We start from the raw sequence: 26684 nt of genomic DNA on the forward strand, positions 1-26684 counted from the left end.
TTGTGCCTGAAAAGATTCACAGTTCAAAGATGTCTCTTTGAATCTATTTGATCTTGCTAGAAACTCTATCTAAATCTTGCAAGAGGTTCTTGTAAGAGAAGAAAGGTATGTTAAAGAATTTAAACTAATAAATGATTATCAAGACAATCGGTGAAAGGCCTCTAGCCAGAGACAGGGAAGACCACTAACCTACCCCACTCCAGGATATAAAACACAAAGTGAAACCTAGAAATTAATACCCCTTAGCAGTTAGAATGGACAAAAAGATCAGAAAAGGGGAACATCTTCTTGAAACTTAGCAAAAGAAGCTGCTTTGGTGCCCAGAAAAAGAACCAAAGTTTTCTGATAGCCTTGGGCTTTCCAGACCTTCAGACATTTTGCATTATATGTGCTTTCTAACTAGGTAACTAACATTCAAACAGAAATGTTTTGGTAATAACTTTTCTTACAGAGTCATGAATATCAATAAATGAATTGGAGAAATCATAAAGTTTAAAACAAATTAACTTATTTAAGATAAGATTGCACGGTGATGATTAACAAGAGCACTATCTACCGTCCCAACATTTACATAGGCACGATATACTCATCGTGTTCATACAAGATGCCTACAGTGCATATTCTCTATATTCGGTAAGTCATGCCTTGGAAAACCTCAGCTTTCATTTCCTCTCTTATCCGTTTGGAAATAGAGTTCTTGCTAGGAGGCTTAGAATAGTCTCAAATACTTCCAATGTAATAATATACAATAATGTTCTCGGGAAATGGCAAAATTAAAGATAATGAGAAATACTTTCTTAAAAGGTTCAGTAAATCTGCACACATAAACAACTGGCCAATTGTCACCAGACAAACAAGGCCATCGCTCAGAGGGCAAAAGGAGAGCCTCTTTGAAGCACTCAAAACACCTTACGTAACTGCAAGAGGAACCTGATTGCCTCATAAGCTAAAATTGACCTTTGAGAATTTGCTGATGCATTGTCACAAGTGAGCATCTAAGGTTTACACAAAGCAGAAGAAAAAAAAAAGCAGTTTAATTTCTGTCTGGTTGGAGGATTTCTGACATAGTGGAGACACACTCTGTGGCGGAATGAACACTTGCACAATGCCGAGGAGTCATCCGCTACTCCGTGGAGCTTTGTACAAAGTGCTGGACATGCAAAGAGCAGCAGGCAGTCTGAGGATAGGGTCCAGTCAGTCAAGTGCTTGTCACGTAAGTGTGAATACCTTTGCATTTGAATACCCAGCCGGCATACAAAAATTTAAAGATATGAAGCAAGATGCAGTGTGTGAGTGAAGGTGATCTCAGTGCTGGGGAGGGGAAGAGAGAGGTTTTCTCACCTCATTAAGCAGTAAGCCTAGCTACATCAGTGAGCTTCAGGGAGAGATCTGGTCTCAAATAATATGGTTCATAATGCCTAAGAGGATACCCTAGGCCAAACTCTGGCTTGTCCATGCACATACTCAAATGTGCACCTGATCACATACATGCACATATGCACACATCCATATGAACACAAACATTACACACACCCAAGCAAACACACAATGCATGGACACACGCATGCATGTGTGCACACACACAAACACATGAGAGGGAGGAAGAGAGAGAAAAAAGAGAAAGAGAGGGAGAGAATATGAAGCATGAAAATGGTTGCAAAAGAGACAAGTGATGAAAAATTCTCTACCTCATGAAAATACATTCTGGAAAAACTTGAAATAAAATATGAGAACATAAGTAATTTTTCACAAAGAAATGACTATAGCTTTTTAAAACCTGTGCTGTCAAGTCTACATTATATGTATGAAGAAAGGAGATTATAAAGCATTAACTTCCACCACACTATTAGAATAAGAAAGGAAAAATAACAATGAATTTTCTAATCCCTTGTGAGGTATGTACATAGAACGTAAGGAGAAGAAATACTATACCTGTCATTTATATAGGTGGTGGTCTATGAAATTACATACGGAGATTGGAAAAGTTAGTCTCATTGGAATAAACATGCACCAGTCTAGATAAGCAATCCTGCTTCCAAAGGCAAATGACTTCAAAGGATTAGACACATATCACTAAAAATTCACAAGGATTTGCTAAATGAAATGCTTCCTCTAGTGCCAAATGAGTTTTTCTCAAATACGCAGCATAGTCATACATAGCTAAGATGGAGGAGAGAGTGCATCAGGATAGATAACCACCTTAGGGAAAGGCTTAGGTGCTGGAAACAACCTGGGAACAGTGAAAAATAGCATTGAGTCTTTTACAATGTTGTATGTGCCGAAAGTGGCAAACTCCTTTCCCCTATGTTCAGCTCCCTCTGATGAATCATGTAATTAGACTGTCGTGGAATGGTAGTTGAACACTATCAAAGACCTAACCAAAATACGGATAAATGGGGGTAATGAGCGCAAATGAATTGCATTTATATTATATCTTGTATCATAAGTCTCTTTAATTTTCTGATTCCACAGCATCTTTTTTGCTGGTACTTGACTCAAAGTTTGACTCTAAAAACATTAATATTCACATCACACTGATATTTATTAGAAGTGTTGAATTTAAGATCTCACCTAAGAATATTACATCAGATTCTAAGGACAATACGAATGATTTTAAAGTATAATGAACAAGCTTACTTTGACCATTTATTGACTTGTAACTCTCTTTACACAGCATACATTATGTTAGCTATTTTCATTTATAAAAGTTTAAATCTTTGAGATAATTTAATGAATCCAGAGAACTATATATGCTATTGATAAATTCTATTCTAATCTTGGCTGAAACATAACCAACAGTTTGTGAATTTCACATTAATTTCCCCTATCAGTGGACTGGGGAAGGGGCATGGGAGAAGAGGGAAGGAGGGTAGGATTGAAAGGGGATTGGGGGGGTGTGCTACATCTGGGATACAAAGTTAATAAATTGTAATACATTTAAAAAAGAAAAAAAAAGTACCAGATACAAGTTTCCTCCTGTGTGTGTCAGGTTTCAAATACAATCAGAGAGAAGTCGGTCATTCTCATGGGAAAATCTTGCCATTCCTACATTCCTGTCATTATTAAAATGCACAGGATTAACAGGTAGGGCCTTTGATGATCCTCCGCCATGGCCCACCAGGAGCTTGCATAGCACTTCCTAGCACTATGAAAGTTAGTAAACATAAAGGAAACTTTCTGGTCAACAGTAACTTGATCTAAGTGTGTGGTGCATTCAGCGACATGGTCTGTAATAGCTCTTCTTGCTTGTCAACTCGACTACATCTAGAATTAACTGAAGCCCAATAGCTAGGTTCACATGACGGGTTCACTTTTTTCTTAATTAAATCATTTGAAGTGGGAAGACCCACATTTAATTCTGGACTTTTTTGGGGGGAAGGACTCCTTTAATGTGCTTCTAGCAGCCTGTATAAAGGTTGTGGAAAATGATGTGTGATTGGCCTGCTTGTTCTCCATCTCACTGGAAAGTCCATTCCTTCATTAGACCCTACTTCTTTGGGATCCCATTGTATACTGAAGGCCCACTGACATATCCAGCTGAATGTCATACACTTTGGTGGCAGTAATGGTTCTAGAGCAATAATAGTATGGAAATGAAGTTTTTAAGTGTCTGGAATAGGTTTTCCAATTTTCCAAACTCCAAAGTCACTGAAAATATTTTACAAACTTAAGGAGACAAATGCATTTGATTATCATGATTCACCAGTTGTGAGCTGCAACAGATTTGGCGACTCTGAATTTAAAACGTTGACAATTTGTGGAAAAATAAGAAAAATTATGATGCTGATTGGTTGCTCCCCAGCCCTCTGGAAATTTGACAAAGAAATCATGATAAAAATTAACCAAATTTTAGAGTGTCAGAATATGGTGAAGGACAGCAGTCAACTCAAAGAGAAGATTGACCAGCTCCAGATACACAAAAAGGTCTAAATGTGTCCTGGAAGAGAATTGTCTTTCCATCATCCACAAAGCTTAAACTGTGGAAAATCAAAGCAAAGCCTTATTATAATGTTGTGAAAATTCAAGTCCCAGTTTTATAGGGTGTCAGTAGTAGTTTTCTTTTTGTTGTGTTTCTGGTTATTTTTTTTTACACTAATTGATCAAGAATGGCATCCTATAACTTGAGATGAAGACGTATGGGATGACCCTATTGAATCTGAGAACTTTGAACCTTCAGCTTCTCAAAGGTTTATTTCAGCTGAGAAAGTGGTCTCTCCACACTTAGCAGAAGATAACCTCCTACTACCACCCCCGAATTATTGGGTTTTTTTTTCCATCTTTGACTGAAAAATTGATCCTTCATTGACAGCTAAACCAGCAGTGACTTTCTCTGAAGGAGATGGCAGATAAGACAATACCTCAGGTCCCATCAATAGTTGGCTTTAGACCAGACTTAAGGCTAAGCAGGTTTCTAGAGGAAAGATAGAAGTGATAGTTCACAAAGAGGTGAGCTATACTACCTAAATGCCTAATGTATTTGGTTATTCATTCAAGCAGAAGTCTGAAGAATATCTGTGCAGATGGATTTTACTGGTATGGGGTAATCATGGAAGGAATATAAACTGAATCACATTAAGTTTACTGATGAGGGTCCACACTGATTGAGTGCTAAATTATCACTCCTGGCCTCCTTTCTATCAAGAAAGAAACTCAGTATTTAGTAGGTCTGTTTGGATTTGGAGACAGGACATTCCTCATTTGAGTGTGCTGCTCCAGCCTAGATACTGACTCAGAAGCTACTAGCTTTGAGTGGGGCCTGACACAGGAGAAGGTTCTTCCACAGGCCTAGGCTGCTGTGAAGGTTGCTCTACCATCCAACAGACCCAATGTTGCTGGAGGTGTCAGCAGCGGATAGGAAGGTATTTGGAGCCTTTGGCAGGCCACTATATGTGAATCCCAGAAGATAAACTTGGGATTTTAAATCAATGCTTTGTCATCATCTGCAGATGATGATGAGAGAATAGTTGTATTGGACTTTATTATAAAGTACACATTTGACAATGAGCTACCAAGTTACCATGCAGCATGGGCTGTCCATCATGAGTTATGTGTTCTCTGACTCACCAAGTCATAAAATAAGATATGTACAGCAGCAATCCATTATCAAATGAAAGTGGTGATCAGGCCCAAGCAGGTCCTGAAAGCACAAGCAAGTTATATGCAGAAGTTGCTGAAATGTCTATGGTTTCTACTCTGTCTGCTGCCAAACATGTACCTACAGCCTCATGAGCTGTGCCCTATGATCTGTTGACTAAGGAAGAGAAGCACAAGGCCCAATTTCTTGACAGTTTCTGTACATTATTTAGGTACCATCCAGAAGCAGACAGCGACAACATTACCATACATTTCTGAAAAAAAACCTGAGAGACGCTAGTGTTGGGAAATTGTCATCTGTCATCGTGGGTAGAATTTCAGGCAGCACACATGGTCAGACATTTTGTTTGGAAGGAGAAGTGACCATATGTGTGATTGTTCATGAATTCATGGGTGATAACCAGCAGATTGGCTAGATGGTCAGAGACTTAGAAGTAGCATGATTGGAAAATTGGTGAGAAAGTCATATGGATAGATCCTTTCCAACAGAAGAAGACTATGAAGATGCTGTGTCCCATGTAAATATTCATCAAAAGGTTACCTCTGCAAAGGAGTTCAGTAGTCAAGTAGATAGGTTGACCTGTTTTCTGGAGAGTCAGGTTTTTTTCTCAGTCATCCTTGTCATTGCCCGATGGGCACATGAAAAAAGTGGCCATGGTGGCAGAGATAGAGGTCATGGATAGGCTCAACAACATGGACTTCTAATCACCAAGGCTGACCTGGCTACAGATACTACTCAGTGTCACAGCAGAGACCCACAATGAGCCTAGATATGCCACTATTCCCCATGGTGACCAACAGTAACCTGGTGGCAGATTAACTATTTTGGATCATGTCCTTTATGTAAGAGACAATATTTTGTCCTTTCAGGAGTAGACACTTATTCTGGTTATTGATTTTCCTTATCTACATTTAATGTTCTGCCAAAATAAGCATCTATGTATTTATAGAATGCTTTCTCCACTTTCATGGTATTCCATACAGTATTGCTTCTAACCGAGGAACTCGTTTTATGGCCAGAGAAGTGCAAATGTGGGCTTATGAGCATGGAATCCACTGATTCCCCAACATTTTGAAACAGCTGGCCTGATAGAAAGCTGGAATGGCCTTTAAAGAATACAGTCACAGAGCCTTTTAGGTGGCAGTAACCTGGAGGCAAGAGAAAGGGTTCTCTAGGAAGCAATGTATCTTTGAGTCAGTGTCCAATATATGGCTCAGTTTCTCCTGGTGCCAGAATCCATGGGTCCATGAATCAAGGAGTAGAAAAGGAAATAGGTTCACTCACTACCACCCCTAGGAAAACTTTTGCTTCCTGTTCCTTAAAACTTAAGTTCTGCTGACTTAGAAGTTTTGGTTTCAAAATGAAGAGTGCTCATGTCAGGAACTATAACAAAATGTCCTTGAACTGGAAACTCAGACCTTCACATTGCTTCTGTGTAACCTTAAGCTAACAGGCCAAAAAAGGAATAATACTGTTAGGAGGGATAATTGATCCAGATTATGAATAGGAAAAAATTAGGTTGCTTCTCCACAGTGGAAGTAAGAAAGATTATGTCTTGAGTACAAGAGATCTTTGAGGTATCTCTTGTTGCTACCATGTCCTGTTACTAAAGTCAATGAGAAACTACAACAGCCTAATCTAGGAAAGATGACAAAGGGTAGAGTCTCTTTAGCAATGAAGGTATAGATCACTCCTCCAGGAAAAGAGCCAAGACTTGCTGAGGGGATTACTGGGGGGTAAAGTACATACAGAATGGGTAATAAAAGAAGGTAGCAATGAACACCTTCTAAGGCCATGCGACCAGTTGCAGAAATGAGGATTATAATTAGCCTGAGCATTTCTGACATATTTTGATGACTGTGTTTTTACAATATATTTATATTTTCTTTAATTTCTTTATCATGCAATGTAACATCAGTTAAGAAACTATCAGTGTTTGACATGTTAAAATTTGAGATACCTAAACTGTGTCCCTTAAGGGACATTGCCACCTATCCTAAAATTTATAATGCATTTGTGGATGTATGAGAAATAGTTCTGTCATATTAGTCATATTTCTGACCTGGTATGGGACACGTGGACCATGCCATCAGGAATTCTGGCATGGAGCTAGAGTGAGGTGGAGACGTATCCTAACTTTGGAAAACTAATTCCTGAGATCTGCAGGTGTAAAGATGGGCTCCCTCCTTGTTCTGTGCCAGCATGCCCTGGCACACTTAGTCTTCAACTCAGCAATTCTTGAAGTAGTCTAGTAGCCTGGCACCTGGAATTTCTCTCCATGTAAATAAAGCCTCACCAGCATCTTAGCCACATTCAGTGAAATGCGCTCATCCTGAAAGTCCCTTTTGACTCCCCAAGATTCATATAAATTGTGTTCACCCCAATAAATAAGCAGAAGCTGTGTCACTGAAGATCATCTAAGAGCTGCCATTTCACTGGTAGCACTCTGAGTAAAAAGGCCTAATACTTGAAGAACTGCCTTGGAGTAGGCTCTCTCTCTCTTTCTCTCTCTTTCTCTCTCTCTCTCTCTCTCTCTCTCTGGATATTCACCACAGGACTGGACCCTCAGCCTTGGCCTCCTGGCCAGTCTTCATTCCTTTGTCTGTTTTCTGGATGCTCAAGTGTCTGGGTGGCTATTGTGCAAAAGAACTGAAACACTGAAAACAGAGGAGAACTTCTCCCCAGGGCACTCCCCTCAGGACCAGAATTCTGTAGACTCCCTCATTCCATCTCCCCCTATCTTCCCCAGCCTGATAGGCAGCTTTCTTTCTTTCTGAGAAAGAAAGCAGAACATGGAACACAACTTGGTTAAATATATAACATGTTTGAGATTGTATGTGGGATAGTTGTATTATGCTAGCACAACTATGACCTGGTGATTTCATTTGAAAATCAAGCACACGTAAAGAGGTATGATTGTGTGTCACATTGCCAATCCAGACCATACCTTCTGCTGGCAGCCTATATAAAGGACATGGAAGAAGGAAGGTTGCCCTCTTTGCCTGCTTGCTCTTGCTAGCAAGTCCACTTCTTTACTCTTACCCATTCTTTCAGTATTCTGGCATATACTGAGGACCAGCTGAGGCATCTAAACTGAACTGCTGGAACCCCCATTGACAGACAGCCATTGTTGGACTACCTGGGCAACAGCCTATAAGCCATTCTAATATCTATATATGTATAATTATTATATTATGTATTATATTAAACTCATTTATATGTGTGTATATTGTATATATGTATATGTCAATATGTATATTTACATATATATTTATATGTATGGTGTTTGTGTGTGTATGCATGTAAATGTATATGTATATTTGTGTATATATGTATATACAATCTTTGAGCCCTTCACTTTCTACATTGGTTATTCTGCATAATCTCAATCACTTCTTCACTTCATCAAGTATGTCAGCTGGATTTTACGTCAACTTGACACAGGCTAAAGTCATCTTAGAGGGAACCTCAATTTAAAAAATGCCTCATATGTATTTTCATTCTATAATATCTATTCCTGAGTAATACAAGGTCTTAACCATAGATTCTTATGGGTGACCAAGAGCAATTTCAATGACCTGTATTAGCGTCTCAGTAGGCTTATAAAATGTTTGATTTCTATATTGGTGTGTTATTCTTTCCCCACCACATTTTCTGCTCCGCTCTCCCATTTAGACTTTACATCTCTATTCTTTAGTCAGTACAAAAACAGGCATCACAGAAAGTCTCAAGTCTCTCCTATGCAAAGCATAACACACATCCAGTTACTTACACGTCAACGCCATTACCAGACTTTCCTCAGGACACCATTCCTTTTTTAACTGATGCTAGTACAATACAGTCACCTCTGGCCTTTCTCTGAAAGTTCTTTTATACTTTCACTCTAACCCCAAACTTTCTGTAACCCAGAAACACCACTCGTAGAACCCTGGAAAATAAAAGAGTCTCTTCCTTCTTTGTATACTTCAGAGAGTATGCATGAAATAAATGCCCATTTGGTAATTTTAGTTTATAATGTTTCGTATGTCTTCAAAATTATACTTTAATGAAAACCTTCTTTAAACTATGTTATTTGGTTTCATGTGCTAAAGATTTTCACATGCCTTTCAACCTCTGCAGATCTCATTTGTTCGTTCCCTTAACTTCTTATTTTCTTGAACCCTTCACTGTCTATATCCCAGTCACAGTCTCTCTTCAGCTAATGAGCAAGCTAGGTTTTGTTTTGTTTCATTTTGTTTTAATATGGCAACTTCTAACAAGCTAGAGTCATGTTAAAGAATAGAACTTCTTTTGAGAAAATACCTCCATAAGATCAGGCTGTAAACAAGTCTGTAGGGCATTTTCTTAATTAGTTGTTGACATAGAAATATCCAGTGCATGGTGGGAGGTGTCATCTCTAGATTGGTGGTCCTGGGTTCTATAAGACAGCATGCTGAGCAAGCCAAGAGGGGTAAGCCCATAAGGAGCACTCCTTCATGGCCTCTGAATCAGCTCCTACCTCTAGGTTCCTGCCCTGTTTGAGTTCCTGCATTTACTTCTCTCAGTGGACCGTGAATGCAGGAAATGTAAGCCAAATAAACCTTCCTTCCACGTTGCTTTTGGGTCATGGTGTTCCAGCAATAGAAACCCTAACTAAAATAGCAAATACTATTCTTTGTCAGAAAATACTGTGCCATCTGTAGGCCCACTTTCCAAATCTCTAGTTGATGTACGTTAAGAATGTACATAAGATTGTGGTCTGTCAGAACCAAACAGAAAAACATGACTCTCATTTCACATAGTAATTAACTATTCCCAACCTCATGGTGCAGGCTGAGTCCACGTGAAAAGCCAAAACTCTCACCCCATCCATAAACAATGGTGCAATTTTTTATCAAGACCTCTTTGGGTCTTGATAAAATTCAAATAAGAAAATATCTTTGTTTTCACACGACAGTAATAAAGCTATACTCCTTTTCTCTAGCAGAGATAGTAAAAAAAAAAAATCCAGTTATAAGAACTGGCATTAAAGAGGATCAAGATTCTCATAAACAGTACTGTGTGCAGGTTTCAAATTTTAAAATCACTTGTTTTATCAAGAACAAGGAATATATCAAATAGAATTTTAAATGTTAATAATAGAGAGTCTGAAGTGACAGACATTTCTACACCAGCATGACAGTTGTCATCTATCCTAAGGTTTAAAACAGTCATTATTTAAATGATTGAGTAAATGACTATTGCCATGCTTGAATCAAATGGTAAAATGAGAAAGACTCAACCTAAAAACTATAAAAAATACAAGCACAGAAAAAGACAAAGAAAGTCCATACTGAAATTTTAGATTTGAATTCCAAGCAAATTTCTAAATGGAGTGTGAAAGTTATTGACTATTTTTTATTTTTTTTATTATTTATTATTAGTTACATTTTGTTAACTCTGTATTACAGCTGTATCCTGCTTCCTCATTCCCTCCTCAATCCCACCCTCCCTCATCTCCTCCCTGCCCTTTCCCAAGTCCACTGCCTGGGGAGGACCGCCTCCATTTCATCTGACCCTGTTTTATCAGGTATCTTCAAGACTGGCTGCAAAGTCCTTCTCTGTGGCCTAGCAGGACTGCTCCTCCTTTGGCGGGGTGGGGAGGTCAAAGAGCCTGCCATTGAGTTCCTGTCAGAGATAGTCCCTGTTCCCCTTACTATGGGAAAGCAATTGGTTATTGAGCTACCATGAGCTTCGTCCGAGTAAAGGTTCTAGGTTATATCCATACATGGTCCTTGGTTGGAGAAACAGTTTCAGAAAAAAAAACCCTGTGCCCAGATATATATGGTCCTTGTGGGGCTCCTATCCTTTCCTGGTCATACTAACTCCCCTTCTGCCAAAGGTTTGGTTCTGAGTCTTAGTATCTGTTTTGAAACGCTGCTTGGTAGGGTCTTTCAGATGTCTTCTGTGGTAGACTCCTGTCATATGTCCAATGCATATCTCATTTGTCTTTCTAAGTGAGGATTGATCATCTTACCTCGTGCCTGCGTTCTTGTTTTTTCTTCCTGCTTTTAGTAAGGTGGAACTTTACTAAGACTTAAGGAAAACTACTACTCAAAAGTAAATCCTTAGGATACAAGGATTAAAAAGCTGATAAATTAAGAGTTCTAGTGTAGAAAATATGTCTAAAGGAAAAAGAAAAGAGCAGTGTTTAAACCTTTGCCTAATACTTTGGGTCCCAAGTCCTAAGTAATCAGCCATACAAAAGGCTCTTATTAAATGACCCATTCAGCCCCCTCATATAAACAAAAAACAAGAAAATAGGAGTTATTACAGAAAGATCTGTTTTAAACAACTTGCTGTTCAATCAAATAAAATTTTAAGTTATATACATATGGAAAGACAAACAGTACTTGGGATTACTATAAAAGAAATTGGGTGTCTGGCCCAAATGTGATCAGAAAGGACAAACCAGGTGTTATACCTACAATTTTTATGTTTACGAAATAGGCTGATAAAACTGCTTAACAACAAACATATATTTTACTTTTATGAAAAAGATTGAATGGATTCAGAAGGTATCAAGAGCTAAGGTATCAGGGTTATAGGCTATTGATGAATCTACATCTATCTCGCTGTTATATTTTTGTATAATAACATGATTCTTGAGTTTTTCAGGTCCAAAAATGCAGAGAAATTATACCCCAAGATGGTTTACTGTTTACTTCTCTAATTTGACATTGGATAAGGAAGAGTGGAGACTTAAAATGAGGTGAATAAAGTCTCTTGAAATATCCAACCTTATTCCAAGCATCAGACAATTTATACTCTGACGGTTAAGAAGAGTCACCTGAGTAAATTGTACAATCGTAAGGACAAGCTGTTGTTTTGTTTGTTGCTGCTGCTGGCCTGCCTTCCTGATCTGGGGGAAAGAGGTTCAGAAAATTCACAAATCTGGGGGCTGGAAAGGTGTCCCAGCTCTGAGGTGAGGCAGTGTCCCAAGAGTATACTGAGACACGGGAGCCCCAAAACCACACAGCTCTAACAGAAGGCCTCCTCAATAGAGATGTTGCAGCTCCCAGGATAGGGGTACCCCAATTCCTGATGAGCTGAAGAGCTTATGAGCCACAGCCATACTCCTTCTTAGTCCATTGCAGCACCCAGGGGAGGGTTGCCACAACCCCTGCTGAGCTGAGGAGAGTAGGGGTCTGAGCTCTGCTACTTCTCTAGCCAATGAAGCTCCTAGGGGAGGATTGCCCCAATCCCTGAGGAGCTTCGGAGTCTCAGCTCAAAGCTCTGCTGCTTCTTGATTTCTCCTTTCTTCTTCTCCCAGTGAGAGTCACAGCAGGCAACACATTTCTTAAAGGATATTTATTGGAAGGACAAATTCAGGAGAGGAGGATTGTATCCAGGATGTATCCAGAAATGACTGCCTCTGCTTCCTGTAGAAGGCAGGAGAGAACTGGGCAACCACAGCCTTTGTATAGGAATTCTTAGGGGGTGGATCTTTCTAGAGCAAGGAGTTCCAGAGTGTGGATTGGTAGGATTTCAAGTCCTGAGCTTGGGAAGCTGTGGTTGGCTGTTGGGGCAGCAGACCATCACAGCTTGATGGGCTTCATCATGCCTTAGAGTGGTTTGGAAGGGCTGCAGAGAAGCAGCTCTCTCAGCAGGGCGCCATGGCTCAGGACTGCTGCCAAGGCCTTCTGCTGCAGCAGACTGAGAGCTGCCTGTAGCGATCTCTGCTGTGGCAGCTTTGATTATTGCTGAGAGCCAGGCTGGGCTTTGATTGCTGCCACACTGCGGGCTTCTGGCTGCTACCTCAATGAAAGCCCTACACAAGCTTCACATGGAAAATTAATCTCCATAGGGGCATATAAACAAATACAGTAGATGTTTGCAATGAATAATATAAAAAAATTACTTTTGGATACTGAGCTGCCATGGGCAGAGATTCTAGGTTAGATCCATGAATGGTCCTTAATTGGAGTACCCTAGTAATGTCCTGTCTCTGACATGAACTCAGGGGCTGGTTCTTTGACCATCTCCTCCTGATGGGGGGAACAGCCTTGCTAGACCACAGAGGAGGACAATGCAGCCAGTCCTGATGAGACCTGATAAGCTAGAGTCAGATGGAAGTGGAGGAGGACCTACCCTATCAGTGGACATAGAGAGGGGCAGGGAGGAGATGAGGGAGGGAGAGTGGGATTGGGAGGAAATGAGGGAGGGGGCTACAGCTGAGATACAAAGTGAATAAACTGTAATTAATATAAAAATAAAAATATTCTTCTCTGCTACACATAGGAGAGAAAAAAAGAGCACATTTCAAGAACAATTCCATGTTTTGAAATCACAAGACCGTTGCTTCCTTGGAGTTTTATCTCAAGTACTCAGAATTTCCCTGGCATAACTCTATTCTTGGACTGTATTATGACAAGTTACCATGAAAGCCCCACCCATAGCTAATTTATTTCACTTAGAGGCTAAAATTTGAGGCTTTTGATTTTCTAGGATTTAATGGAATTTTCTATTTGAGTTGATGTTGAAATAGGTTAAGATTTTGGCAGATAAGTGTTTAGCAGATATAGTCAATGTATCATCTTTATGATAGCAAAGTGAATCTTTGAGGGCTCTGTGTTGTACTGTAGTAGGATTATAAATCTCCTCTCCCAAGGACCAGGTTATATAAGTAGGTTGTGAATACAATATTATAAAAATTAAGATTGCAGATGGAATTGTTTAATATGTTTTAACGGAAATAAAATTGCATCACTTTCTCCATGCCTCCAAACATCTCTAAACTATGCCCCTTCAAACTCTCCCCATATGTTCTCAACTCTCGGTTTGATACATGCACACCTGTATGTGTATGCACACGTATACATGAAGAGAACCCGATGAGTCGTCTGTTCTTTGTTTGTATTTGTTTTCCAAGCTGATCATTCTGACAACCACAGAGGCTCATCTCTGTGAACGTTTAATTTTCCTTCCCTCAGTAGTCATTAGTTGTCTGTTGTTCTTCGTCTAAGACTGGAACCTCATGAAAATGTCTCCCTTTCATGTTAACGTATCCATTGATATTGCCATTGTTCTGATCTTTTTTCCTGTGGCATATCTTGGAGATACTGTTTTATGGAAAATGTCCAGGTGTTCTGGCTCTTACAGGCTGTTTTTTTTTTTTTTTTTCAGCCCGGAACTCAATCTAAAGTGTATACAAAAAGTGAGAAGACACAGAAGGAAAAGGATGCAGATGCCTCTCTGGTTACTATGGAATTATGCTAAAGCATGTTTGCTACATTATAGATATAAGTCCTTACCATCAAAATGTGTATAGACATTTACATATAGATTACTGTATAGTCTGTCAGCTGAGAGACCTTAGGAATTAAACCATCCCAAAAGAAACACATCATCTTGCAAAATTTTTTATATGATTCTTCAACTAAATGAACTAGATCTCACTGAAGACATGGCTGGGTCTCACGCTTGGTGAACAGCATACACAGGAGCATGGAATATCTTGTCATGTATGAAAAGAAAGAAGTGACAACTAAAATGATTGAGTATTTGTCAGAGTCAAATGCTAATCTAAGAGACCTACACCCTACACCAGCAAAAGCCGGAACAATAAATAAAGCAGCAATATATTGAAAGGTGACATGTAAAATATATACCTATAAATATGTAAGTGTGCATACAATTAATTGAATATACATAAATGAAAAATAGAGAATTATCCCTTGAAGAAGATTGCCATATAGTTTAGGTAAGTACACCACTATTAAGGAGATAGGTAAAAGTCCTCCATGTCTTAAGTTTGTACAACGAAGTGTTACTTTTCCCAGGTGGGGGTGGTGGTGAGGGAAGTTTTGCTACAGTGGAGAGGCCAAAAAATACTTGCTCAGCTTGACAGAAAGGTCAGTATCTGCATTAATAAATCATAGTGATGATCTGTATCTTTGCTGTGATATAATGAGAAGGGTATTTAACCTCTGTCTGTGGTATTCCGTCTCCAAACACTCTGCCCAAGGATAATTGTAATAATTGTAATTATATATATATGCAAATTTGAACTGTGAAAAAAATCCACAAAATATCTGACCAAGACTTATCAAACTATCAAGGTTGGCAGAACCGGAGAAAATCTGAGAAATTGTACAAGTCAAGTGAAGCCTCAGGAGACATGAGGACAAAATAAAATATGATCTACTAGATGGAATCAGAGAAAAGTAACAAGGATTTTGGTCTGTAGTAATGTCAAATATTGGATAATTATTTGAAACAAGTGTGCCACACTGATGCAAGTTATGATTAATAAGGGCAGCTGTGTCTGTAACTCTGTTATCATTACAACTTCACTGTAAGGTCGCACTATTTAATAATATATTTTTCATTGTTTGGGCCTTATTATCATATAGTTCTAGAATGTTTATGCATTAAACTAGTGGTGTGTTCACTTCACTTCCCAAAGATGAAAACTTCTAACGTCATCCTCACAGTTGCATACAAAGACCTTGTTTCATTAACCTGTGGAAGAATAAAAGCCTTCCAACTAGGAGGGATTGGCATGGTCTACACAATGCCTAGGATGCATTTCTTGAACAAAAATCTCATTATAAAGTTTAGTTATATTATCTATTAAGTCCTTGACTCTGATGTCCAAAAATGGATAGTCATGGGAGATTTAAAAAAAAAAGAAAGAAATTGCTGCTGTAAAAAGGTGTTTCCTGTCGATATAGATTGCTTCATTTTTCAGCAGCTCTTGGGGCACAAGTCTAACATCTACATTTGGTCCCAAAACTGTATTTTCAGCAGCGCTCTTTGATTTCCTTAACAAGCCACACTCTATTAATTCCCTAATCAGGGACTCAGTCTCAATGTTGTCCATGTTGGTGTCTAAGTAAAAAGCAGAATGTACTGTGATAGGTTGTTTCAATCCCTCCCTTGCACCATAGGTACATATCTTTGGATGATTCCAGACAAACTTTTCCAAGAGCTTCTAAAAGGGGTTCTACTACAGGGTGCTTATTTGTCGGTTGGTTGGTTATTTATTGCACCCATCTTCTGAAGCCGCAGGCTTAAAGAAGCTATCTCTGACCCTTGACATTCAGAAGCCATTTCTGAACCACATTCTTCAGATCTGGATTAAAGTGCATGAACTCTGGCTACAAGATGCTGATAGTAAAACCAAACAACCCCAAACAAGCGATGTCCACTACCACCCTTTCACACTCTTGTCTAAAGCTTCATTCAATAGTCATTCTATCATAACATGCATTCTGTTCTGAAATAAGATCCAAAGGCCACCTGCCATAATTTACCCTGCTCATGCTTATATTACCATGATATATCTGAGAATAATCATTTTTTCACTCAACTGGTTCCTTGAAACAATATGAGAGATGATTAGGTTCCAGCCATGAATCATGTGGAGTATTTATGAGGGGAATGCCATTTAAGTATAATTTACAGGGTTATTCTCATTGAATAATTTTTGGTGTGGCCTGTGTTCTGAAAGATTCCACTTGTTCCCTTTTATAGTTAATAATAAAATGTCTTTCAATCCACAACTGGAAAAGATTTAAAGCAGATGGTAAACTAAATAAACTCTAATGCTTATTTTCTGAAGTGACTGATGGGGATGGGAAAGAAGAATGAAAATAATTCTAGTATGAAACAAAAACGATATAAATTTTTTAAAGAAATCATTTTTCAATAAAAATTGTAAAGCAGAAATATGTGTATTTTTTCACATAGCTCAGAGATCACATAAATGCCAGGAGAAATGACAGTTGCTGAAATAAATGTGTTTTTTATGAAAAGCAAAGTAGTAAAACAAGCAAAATAGATGCATAAAATGGGCAAATTTTCAGCGGATTAGTTATTGCTGCCTCAGGGCAACTATAAATTATAAACTTGTTTTTAAACTTTTGGGTATTCATGAATATATTCTGGATCTGTTCTTCCTTAGCCAGCCCTTGTAATTTGACCCTTTGCTGGTTTACAATATTCTTCAAAGTTTACAAATCAGTGTTTCCCAGATATTTGGATGGAAAGGGTTCTTGTAAATATTAAAAATAATTATGACTCAAATACTAACTTTTAGGGACATAAAATATCCAAATTAAGCTGAAAATGGTGGCTCACACCTATAATTCCAGAATCTGAGAAACCAAGGCCAAAAAGATTGACACTAACCTGGACTACATAATACAAAAATGAAATCCAAGTGGATCAATGTCCTCAACATAAAACAAGACACACTAAATCTATTAGGAAAGAAAGTAGAAAAGAGGCTTGAACTCAGTGGCACAGAGACAACTACCTGAACAGAACACCAACAGCTCAGGCTCTAAGATCAACAAGTAATAAATGGGACCTCATGAAATTGAAAAGCTTCTGTAAAGCAAAAGACACTGTCAAAAGAACAAAACAGCAGCCCACAGACTGGAAAAATCTTCACTATCCTGACACTGACAAAGAGCCAAAATATATAAAGAAGTTAAGAAACTAAATTCTGACAAACCAAATAATCCAGTTAAAAGATGGGAACAGAACTAAACAGAGAATTCTCAACAGAGGAATAGCGGATGGACAAGAAACACTTAAAGAAATGTTCAACATCCTTAGTAATCAGAGAAATGCAAATTAAAACAACTTCAGGCTTCCATCTTACACCCTTCAGAATGGCTAAGATCAAAAACTCAAGTGACAACATATGCTGGTGAGGATCTGAAAAAGGGGGAACATTCCTTAATTGCTAGTGGCAGCACAAACTTGTTCAACCACTTAGAAAACCAATCTGACAGATTCTCAGAAAATTGGGTATAGCTCCACCTCAAGAACCAGCATTACTACTTCTGGACATATACCCAAAAGATGCCCTTGTTGTGTTGTGACACAACAAGGACATTTGCTCAGCTATGTTCACAGCAGTGCTATTTTTAATAGCCAGAATCTGGAAACAACCAATATGTCCCTCAATGGAAGAATGGATAATGAAACTGTGGTACATTTACACAATGGAATATTGCTCAATGGAATAAAACACAAGGAAATAATGACTTTTTAGGCAAATGGATGAGATTAGAAAACATCATCCTGAGTGAGATAACCCAGACCCAGAAAGACAGACAGGGTATATACTCACTTTTAAGCGGATATTAGCCAGATGGTACAGAATAACCATACTATAACTCACATACCCAAAGAAGCTAACAAACAAAAAGTACCCAAGGGAGGATGCCCGAATCTCACCCAGAAGAGAAAATATAAAAATCAGCAGAAGTGGTCGAAGAAAGGGACTAGAGTAGGAGAGGGAACACTGAATGAAGGTGGGGTCAGGGGAGCAGGGTCAAGAGGACAGAGGGAGAGAGAGCAACCATGTGTGCAGAGAGAGTAACCATGGCCATGGACACTCCTTAGATAAGCTGGAGATCTGCAACAGGTTGGGAACCTGGGATGCTATGGGGGTTACTCTACCAAAACCCCTGGTGCTGGGGGTCATGGAGACTGGAAAGGCCACTCCTTAACCAAACAGGACTTCTTGTGGAGAGAAGGAAACACCAACCCAACCCACAAAACTTCCATACAGAATTTACCCTGCCTTCAGAATATGTAGTGACTAAAAATAGAGCAGAGATCAGGGTAATGTTCATTGGATTCCTGGCCCAACCTGAGACCCACTCAATGGCAGAGAGCCTGCCCCTGACTATTGATGACTCTCTACTGTGTTTGCAGGAAGCCTTGCATGGCTATCCTCTAAGAAGCTTTTCCCAGCCATGGAATCAAAACAGAAACCAAGACTCATAGCCAAGCACTGGGCGGAGCTCAGGGAGTCTTGTACAAGAGTGGAAGGATAGAATGATCCAGAGAGGAAGGGAAGCTCCGTAAGAAGACAAAAGTTCCAACTAACCTGAGTCCAGAAGGGCTTTCAGAGACTGAAGCACCAACCAAGGACTTGGCATGGACTAGACCTAGACACTTTCTCCGCACGCATCCCCATTGGGCAGCTTAGGCTCCATGTGGGTCCCCCAGAGAGAGGATGAAGGTTGTCTCTGACACAATTTCTGTTGTATGTCTTTGGATAACAACAAAAGCCCTGGGCTTTTGTTTGTTGGAAGACTTTTGATGAATGCTTCTATTTCCTTAAGAATTATAGGGCTGTTTAAACTGTTTGCCTGATCTTGATTTAACGTTGGCAAATGAAATCAATCAAGAATAATATCCGTTTTCTTTAGATATTCCAATTTTGTGAAATACAGGCTTTGAAGTAAGACCTAATGATTCTTTGGATTTCCTCAGGGTCTGATGTTATGTTGTCCCTTTTTTCATTTCTGAGTTTGTTAACTTAGATACTGTTTCTCTGCCTTTTATTTAGCTCAGATAGGGGTTTGTCTATCATGTTGATTTTCTCAAAGAACCAGCTCTTGGTTTAATTAATCTTAGTATTTTTCTTGTTGTTTCTAAGCTATTGATTTAATATATAAAAGAGGATTTGTTTTACTTGTTATGTTTTTTACTGACCTCAGAGGATCTTGGATCATAGAACATCAGATGTTTTCCATAAAAATCCATCCAAAATACCTCTTCTAGAAATGATTTATTTTGTACTGAAAAAGAGAAGAAAAGCCTCAAAACAAACAAACAAACACGTAAAATAAATGCTTCCCTATTTTCTGTGTGTGTTTTTAACTTGATAAAAAAATGTCAAGGTGATTTCTAAAGTAGACAAAAACTTCCTGTAGAGCAATTATACAAGACTGATGGTGATTGACACCATTGCCATTCTTATTGTCAGCCACTGTATTTTATGTGAAAGCATATCTCCATGCAGTTATAACTTGGAATGATGATGCTACATGTATGTTAATATGCTTACTTGCCATTAATATTATATTATCTTTTATGAAAAACTTGTTTAATACATTTTCCAGGTCTTTCGATTGTATTGTCTTTATTCTACCAAGCTCCAAGATACACACACACACACACACACACACACACACACCCATATATATATGGAAGTGTGTATGTGTGCATAATTAATACTATCTTTCTACTTATATTGTTATATTGCTATAATATATTATATTACATGTGCACATACTTAAGGACACATACGCACAAGCATGCACACATACATACACAGAGAAAGAATGAAATAGAAAGAAACTTACACATTTTATGCTACACGCCTTTTGTTTTACTAACAGATTTTAAAGAATTCAAATGAATTAAAATCAAACTCGGTATTAAAACTCAAACATTAATTTCTTTATGATCTGTGTTCATATGATTCATAATGTTCCAGACACATTTCTTAAAAGTACTATTCTTCTACCTAGAATTATGTTGGCCTTTTTATTTAATGTATATATATATATATATATATATATATATATATATATATAATTTTTTTTTCTGCTCCATTTATTTTCACAAGACTGACCTGTTTTCTTCCCTAAGTTCTCTCTCTCTGGGATTTCTTCAGTTTGTTCTTTCTTTATTATTTTTATTTCTAACTTCAGACCTTTATTGATTTCCTTCACCTGTTTGTATTTTCCTGCCTTTCATTAAATGATTTTTTTAAATTCCTTCAACCGTTGTTTGTAATTTCCTGTGTATCTTTCAGTGATTTATTTATTTCCTCTGTAAAAGACTCATGCTGTTTGAATGTACCTTTCTGTATCTCTTCAAGGATTTTATTCCTTTCTTCTGTTATCATTTTCATAAGCATAGATTTACTTTCATTTTGGGGGGTGTGTTTCAGATGTGATAGGGTATTCAGGGTTGCTTTGCATGGAATAATGGGTTCTGGGGATGCCATATTGTTCTGGCTTTTATTGATTGTGCTTTTACACTGGCCTTTAGCCATCTAGTTGTCTCTGGCATTGACTGTTAGGTCCTGTTGCCTACTGGGGTTCTTAGTGCATGCAGGAAGGGCTTTGGGCAGGAAGCTGAATGTTCCTGCGGGAGGCCTCCTCAGATTGGTGGGAATGATCTTGATTGGCAGGTAGATCTCATGTAGCTGGGTGAGCCTCTCTCCAGATATATGATCTTGGGGACTAAGTGGATTACTTAGTTGCTGGGGGATCCTCCTTTCATCAAGGGAAGTCATAGAGTCAGCTGCCCCACTACTGGTTTTCTTGTCCCAAAGTTAGTGGTGAGCCCTGACACTATGCTTAGGCACTGTGCTTGCTGGCAGCAGTCTTTTTTAGAGAACCTAAAAGGCTCAGAGGTCTTGCTGGTCTCTTTAGGGAGATGGGATGAGCTTTGTAGCAATGTCTGGAGATGCTTCCTTGAGTCTTGAGCATCAGGAGGCCTGAGGTTGGATGGTTAGAGTGGTGGGAGCCCAAGATTGGAGTCGTGAACCACTAGTACCCGGAAGGTGTCCACTGGACAGTGAGAGTGGGTGCCTGAGTTTGGAGCTACAAGCAGCCAGTAACTGAAAGGTTTCCACAGTAGGTCGATTGGGCAGGGGACCTAGGGCTGAGGCAATGCTGGGTGTGAGCCCTGGAACTTTTCCTAGGATTATCCAAGTGACCTGAAGTTGGACCCTGGCATTTGCCCGTGGGCGCTTCTCTCACCTGGGAAACACAGATGTTGGGGTTTTGGGGTGCACATTACCACAGGTTGGTCACCGTGCCCTCACTGCTCTCATTGTTCAGATACTGTGCACGATCAGCTCTGCCATCTCAGATATAGATATCTACACTTTTGTTTTTATCTTTGCACAACTCAGGGCTATTATTTGTTGAATAATTATAAAGAAGTTTCATTAATTACTGGGAGGCTCAAAGATGGTGGCAGGTTGGGTGCGTGGTGTCTGAGTGGCAGAAACTCAATGCCTAGAGGAGCAAGTGGACACGATGCTTAATGGGAAACACCATAGTCTGCGTTTCCCAGGAGAACACTGGAACCATCCACCTCCTGAAGGGGGCTCCAAGTCTCCGTGGACACAATGTCCCAGCCTTCAGTCCTGTGACACTGTCCATTGTCACAAGGAGGGCTCCCAGGCTCTAGGGACACACTGTTTTAGCCTATGCACCCTGCCCCCCGCTACACAGCACCCCAGCAGGACTTCAGAGATCTAGGGACACAATTCCTGAGAAGACCAGACAATACCTCAGCCATACATGTTTCTAGGCTCCAGCCCGTAAACCCACCAGCCTTCCCTTGGAGACCATCCAGATATCAGGATCACAGGTAGTCCTCTACCTGTGGGTCCAACTGGGTCACAGCCAGCAAAGGAGAGCTATGGCTATTCCCTAAGATTGAGCCTCTGGCTTGCTTCTCTACTATCAATCCAAGGAAGGCTACTGACCCCAGGAATATCCAGCCTCTGGCTTCTGGCCTCTGGCCCAGGGCTCTTCCCAACATATCAAGAAGTCCAGCAGGCCCCAGAAATAACCAGCCAACACCAGGGACAACCAGGTGGCTAAAGGTCACCATAAGTGTTGAAAGCCGCGTGATCGTCTCGCCAGCAAGAACACACACGGACAAATGGATCCTTCTGCAACAGGCTTTATTATAGTCAAGCGATGAAAGGAGGAGAGAGCCGCGGGACTGGCCCCACGACGCTCGCCGCCACGGCACGGCACGGCCACCTCGCGGGCGCGGGCCGTGGCCGGGGCAGGAAACCCCCGGGCGGGGAGAGATGGAGGAGAGCGTTAGCCCCAAGTGGCGCTGTTTATATAAGCCCTGGTCGCACCTAAGTGACGTGTCATACCCTGATTGGCTGCTCACTCTTCACCCCTGGGCAGTGGCTTGACGCCCTTTTGCAACCCGCACATGCGCCCTGGAAGTTCTTTACAGTTTTGAGGGCAGATGTCAGCGCCAGTAGATGGCGTCTGAGTCTCAGCTCTCCACACATAAGAACACAATTAACCAGAGAGAGGACAACATGGTACCACCAGAACCTAGCTACCCCACTACAGCAAGCCCTGAATATCCTATCACAGCTTAAACACAAGAAAATGATCTTATATATATTCTGATGAAGATAATAGAGGCCTTTAAAGATGAAATGAATAAATCCCTTAAAGAAATATAAAAAAATATAATTAAACAGGTGAAAGAAATGAATAAAATGGTTCAAGATCTAGAAAGGGAAATGGTGATAATAATGAAAACAAACTGAGGGAATCCTGGAGATGGAAAACTTAGGGAAGAGAAGAGAAAATATGGAAGTAAGCATCACCAACAGAATACAGATGATAAAGAAGAGAATCTCAGGCACATAAGATGCAATTGAAAAAATTAATATATGTGCCAAAGAAAATATTAAATCTAAGAAACTCCCAACACAAATCATTCAAGAAATCAGGGAACTATGAAAAGACTAAACCTAAGAATAATAGGAATAGAAGAAAGAGAAGATTCCCAGCTCCAAAGTCCAGAAAGTATTTTCAACAAAACCATAGAAGAAAAAATTCCAAACCTTAATAAAGAGATGCCTGACGCTTACAGAACACCAAATAGATTAGAAGAGAAATTTCTCTCACCACATAATAATCAAAACAATAAATGTACAAAACAAATAAAGAATACTAAAAACTTCAAGGGAAAAAGGCCAAGTAACATATAAAGGCAGACTTATCAGAATCATACCTGACTTCTCATCAGATACTCTAAAAGGCAGAAGAGCCTGGGCAGACATCATGCAGACACTAAGAGAACAAAGATGTTAGCCTATATTACTGTACCTATGAAAAATTTCAATCAACATAGATGAAAAAAAAAACAAGATAATCTATGACAAAACCAAATTTAAAGAATATTTGTAGACAAATACAGCCCTACAGAAGATACTAGAAGAAAAACTTCAGTCCAAGGATGTTAACTACAACCCAAGAAAACACAGGAAATAAATAATTCCACTGAAGCAAAACCAAAAGAGAGAGTTACCCACAGACACGCAGACACAGGCACACACAGACAAATAACCACACAGGCATACTCAGTACCAACAACAACATCAAAATAACAGGAACTAACAATCATTGGTTGTTAATATCCTTCAACATAAATGGACTCAATTCCCCAATAAAAAGACACAGACTAACAGAATGGATGCTTAAACAGAACCCATCATTCTTCTGCATACAAGAAATACACTTCAGCCACAAAAATAGACATTACCTCAGAGTAAAAGGATGAAAAAAGGTTTTCCAAGCAAAGGGACCCAAAAAGCAAGCTGAAGTAGCCATTCTAGTATTTAATAAAATACACTTTTAATCAAAATTATTCAAAAATGATAAGGAAGGACACTTCTTACTCCTCAAAGGAAACATACGCAAGATAAAAATCTCAATTCTGAGATTGCCCCAAATACAAGGCCACCCACATTTGTAAAAGAAATATTACTAAAGCTTAAATCACACATTGAACTCCACACATTAATTATGGAAACTTCAGTACCCCACTCTCACAACTGAGAGGTCATCAAGAAAGAAACTAAGCAGAAATAATGAAACTAACAAATGTTGTGAATCAAATGGACCTAACATATCTACAGAACTTTTCACCCAAACACAAAAAGAATACAAGGTCTAGGGGCGGGGGGTTACATCTCTGGAACTTACCACAGACCTGGTATAGAAGGAGTCCCAGGAAGTCAATGGGGGACATCCTAGCTGAGACTCCTATTAGCAGGGATATGTGGCCTGAAGTCACTACCTCCTGTAGCCCAGCAGGACTTCCTGTGTAGGGAGTGGACATCAACCCACTGACAAAACCCTCGACCCAAAATTTGTCCTGCCTTCAAGATGTGAGCAAAGATGGAACAGAGATGGATGAAATGACCTACTTGAGACCCATCCCATGTTTGAACCAACCCCTGAAACTATCAGTGTTACTCTGCTATGCTTGTCAATAGGAGCTAAGCATAACTTCTCTGAGAGGCTTCACCTAGCATCTGATGGAAACAGATACAGAGACCTACACCAAACATTAGACAGAGCTCAGGAGTCACATGGAAGAGCTGGGGGAGGATTGAGGGACCTGGAGAGATCAAGAACTCACAAGAAGACCTACAGAGACAACTAACCTGTGCCCATGGGGGCTCACAGAGACTGAACCACCAACCAAAGAGCATGTGTGGACTAGTCCTAGGACCCTGCACATGTGTAGCTGATACGCATTTTGGTCTTCATGTGTGTTTCCCAGCAATTGAAGCTGGGGCCCTCTCTGACTCTGAAGCCTGCTTTGGAGCCTAGTCCCCTAACTGGACTGCCTTTTCTGGCCTCAGTGGGAGAGGATGCACCTAGTTCTGCAGTGACTTAAAGTGCCAGGGTGGTTTGTGCCCATGGGTGATCACCCCCTTTTCTGAGGAGAAGAAGAGGAGAGAATGGAGGAGAGATACGTGCAGAGAGGTGGAGTGGGACTGGGAGGAGAGGATGGGTAGCTGCGATCAGGATGTAAAGTAAATAAATAATAAATAAAATCTTAAAAGGAAATGGGGGAAAGTTGAATGTACCCCCAATCCTCTATTATCCGTTGAAATGCGGTATAATTGCACTTTGATTTATATAGTCTCAATTCAATATTGCCCGTAACGCTGGGCTCTCAGCACCTCTCATGTTAAGATATCATCACTGATTCAACCGAGTGTTTCAATTTGTTCACTTAACATGTTTCCCCCTAGTGTGTATTGCTGCTGTCATAAACAGGCAACTTGATGTTATATGGTCTTCAAGTTCCTTCTGTAAGAAACATTTGCTCTTGGTGAACTGTGCGATTTTTAGGGGTTTTTCTCTCATTTTATATATTGTCACTGGAGTGTTAAGTAGGTCCTATTCTCACAGTATACAGAAGTGTTTGCTGCACAGCACTCTGTGCTTTAGGTAAGTGGCTTTTCAATTGCTTTAGATTACAGACTATGAGTATTTTATTGTGCTTCACAAGCTCTGAAAGAACATTGAACTTTTCTATTTGTCCAAAAGTGTCTTAAATATTTGTAGATTTTATTTTCATCAAAATCGTACTTCAAATACATAAATATCACAAATATTCATAATAAATATGTGCTTGGTGACAGAACAAATACCATCATAGGGAGTAATAAAACATTGTTACCTGGAGAGTCGGGGACGTCCACAATGCCTTCACTCATGCCAACCACACGACCGTGCTAGGCTGCCGCACGTTCTGGCATGCGCTTGACTGTCTGCCCCTCTGACTGCACCAGCTGCGTCTCCACAGACAGCTTGTACACGACCTCAAGCAATAAGGCACTCCAGATTGAGGAGCGGGGCCCCCACCAGAGTCTCCCTCAAAGTTTGAGAGTTCCTCTGCCCACCCATCATCTGCTTCTTTCTGGTATGTTTCTGCACATGCAGGTCCCAGCCATCCCAGGCCCCTGGCCTTGCAGCTCTGCCTTCAGAGCAGGGAAGGAGAAAGAACGCAATGGGAGTTACCGCTCAAGGAAGTGAACCATGACAACCGTAAACAGACAGCTTGGGATTCAGTCTGGTAGTTTCTACATGTGTTTCTGCCATGGTGCAATCTGTCATGAAGCCTTCACCGGGGCTTGTTCCACTCCACAGAAACAGCGAGCTAAATAAATTATCTTCATTTTATACATAAAAAAACCCCACTGTGCTATTTAAACCATATTGAATGTCATACACTT

At 39.8% G+C, this 26684-nt stretch overlaps 1 long non-coding RNA gene across 1 annotated transcript; it reads left to right on the forward strand.

Annotated features, from left to right (window-relative positions):
• The first annotated feature begins 1022 nt into the window (after positions 1-1022).
• LOC132649704 (uncharacterized) lies at positions 1023-14798 on the forward strand. The gene is made up of 2 exons (XR_009588198.1): positions 1023-1213; positions 14240-14798. It is a non-coding gene; the product is annotated as an uncharacterized LOC132649704 (long non-coding RNA).
• Positions 14799-26684: the final 11886 nt, after the last annotated feature.

Source organism: Meriones unguiculatus, chromosome 21 (assembly GCF_030254825.1).
Source record: "Meriones unguiculatus strain TT.TT164.6M chromosome 21, Bangor_MerUng_6.1, whole genome shotgun sequence".
In the NCBI taxonomy this organism is placed as follows: domain Eukaryota; kingdom Metazoa; phylum Chordata; class Mammalia; order Rodentia; family Muridae; genus Meriones; species Meriones unguiculatus.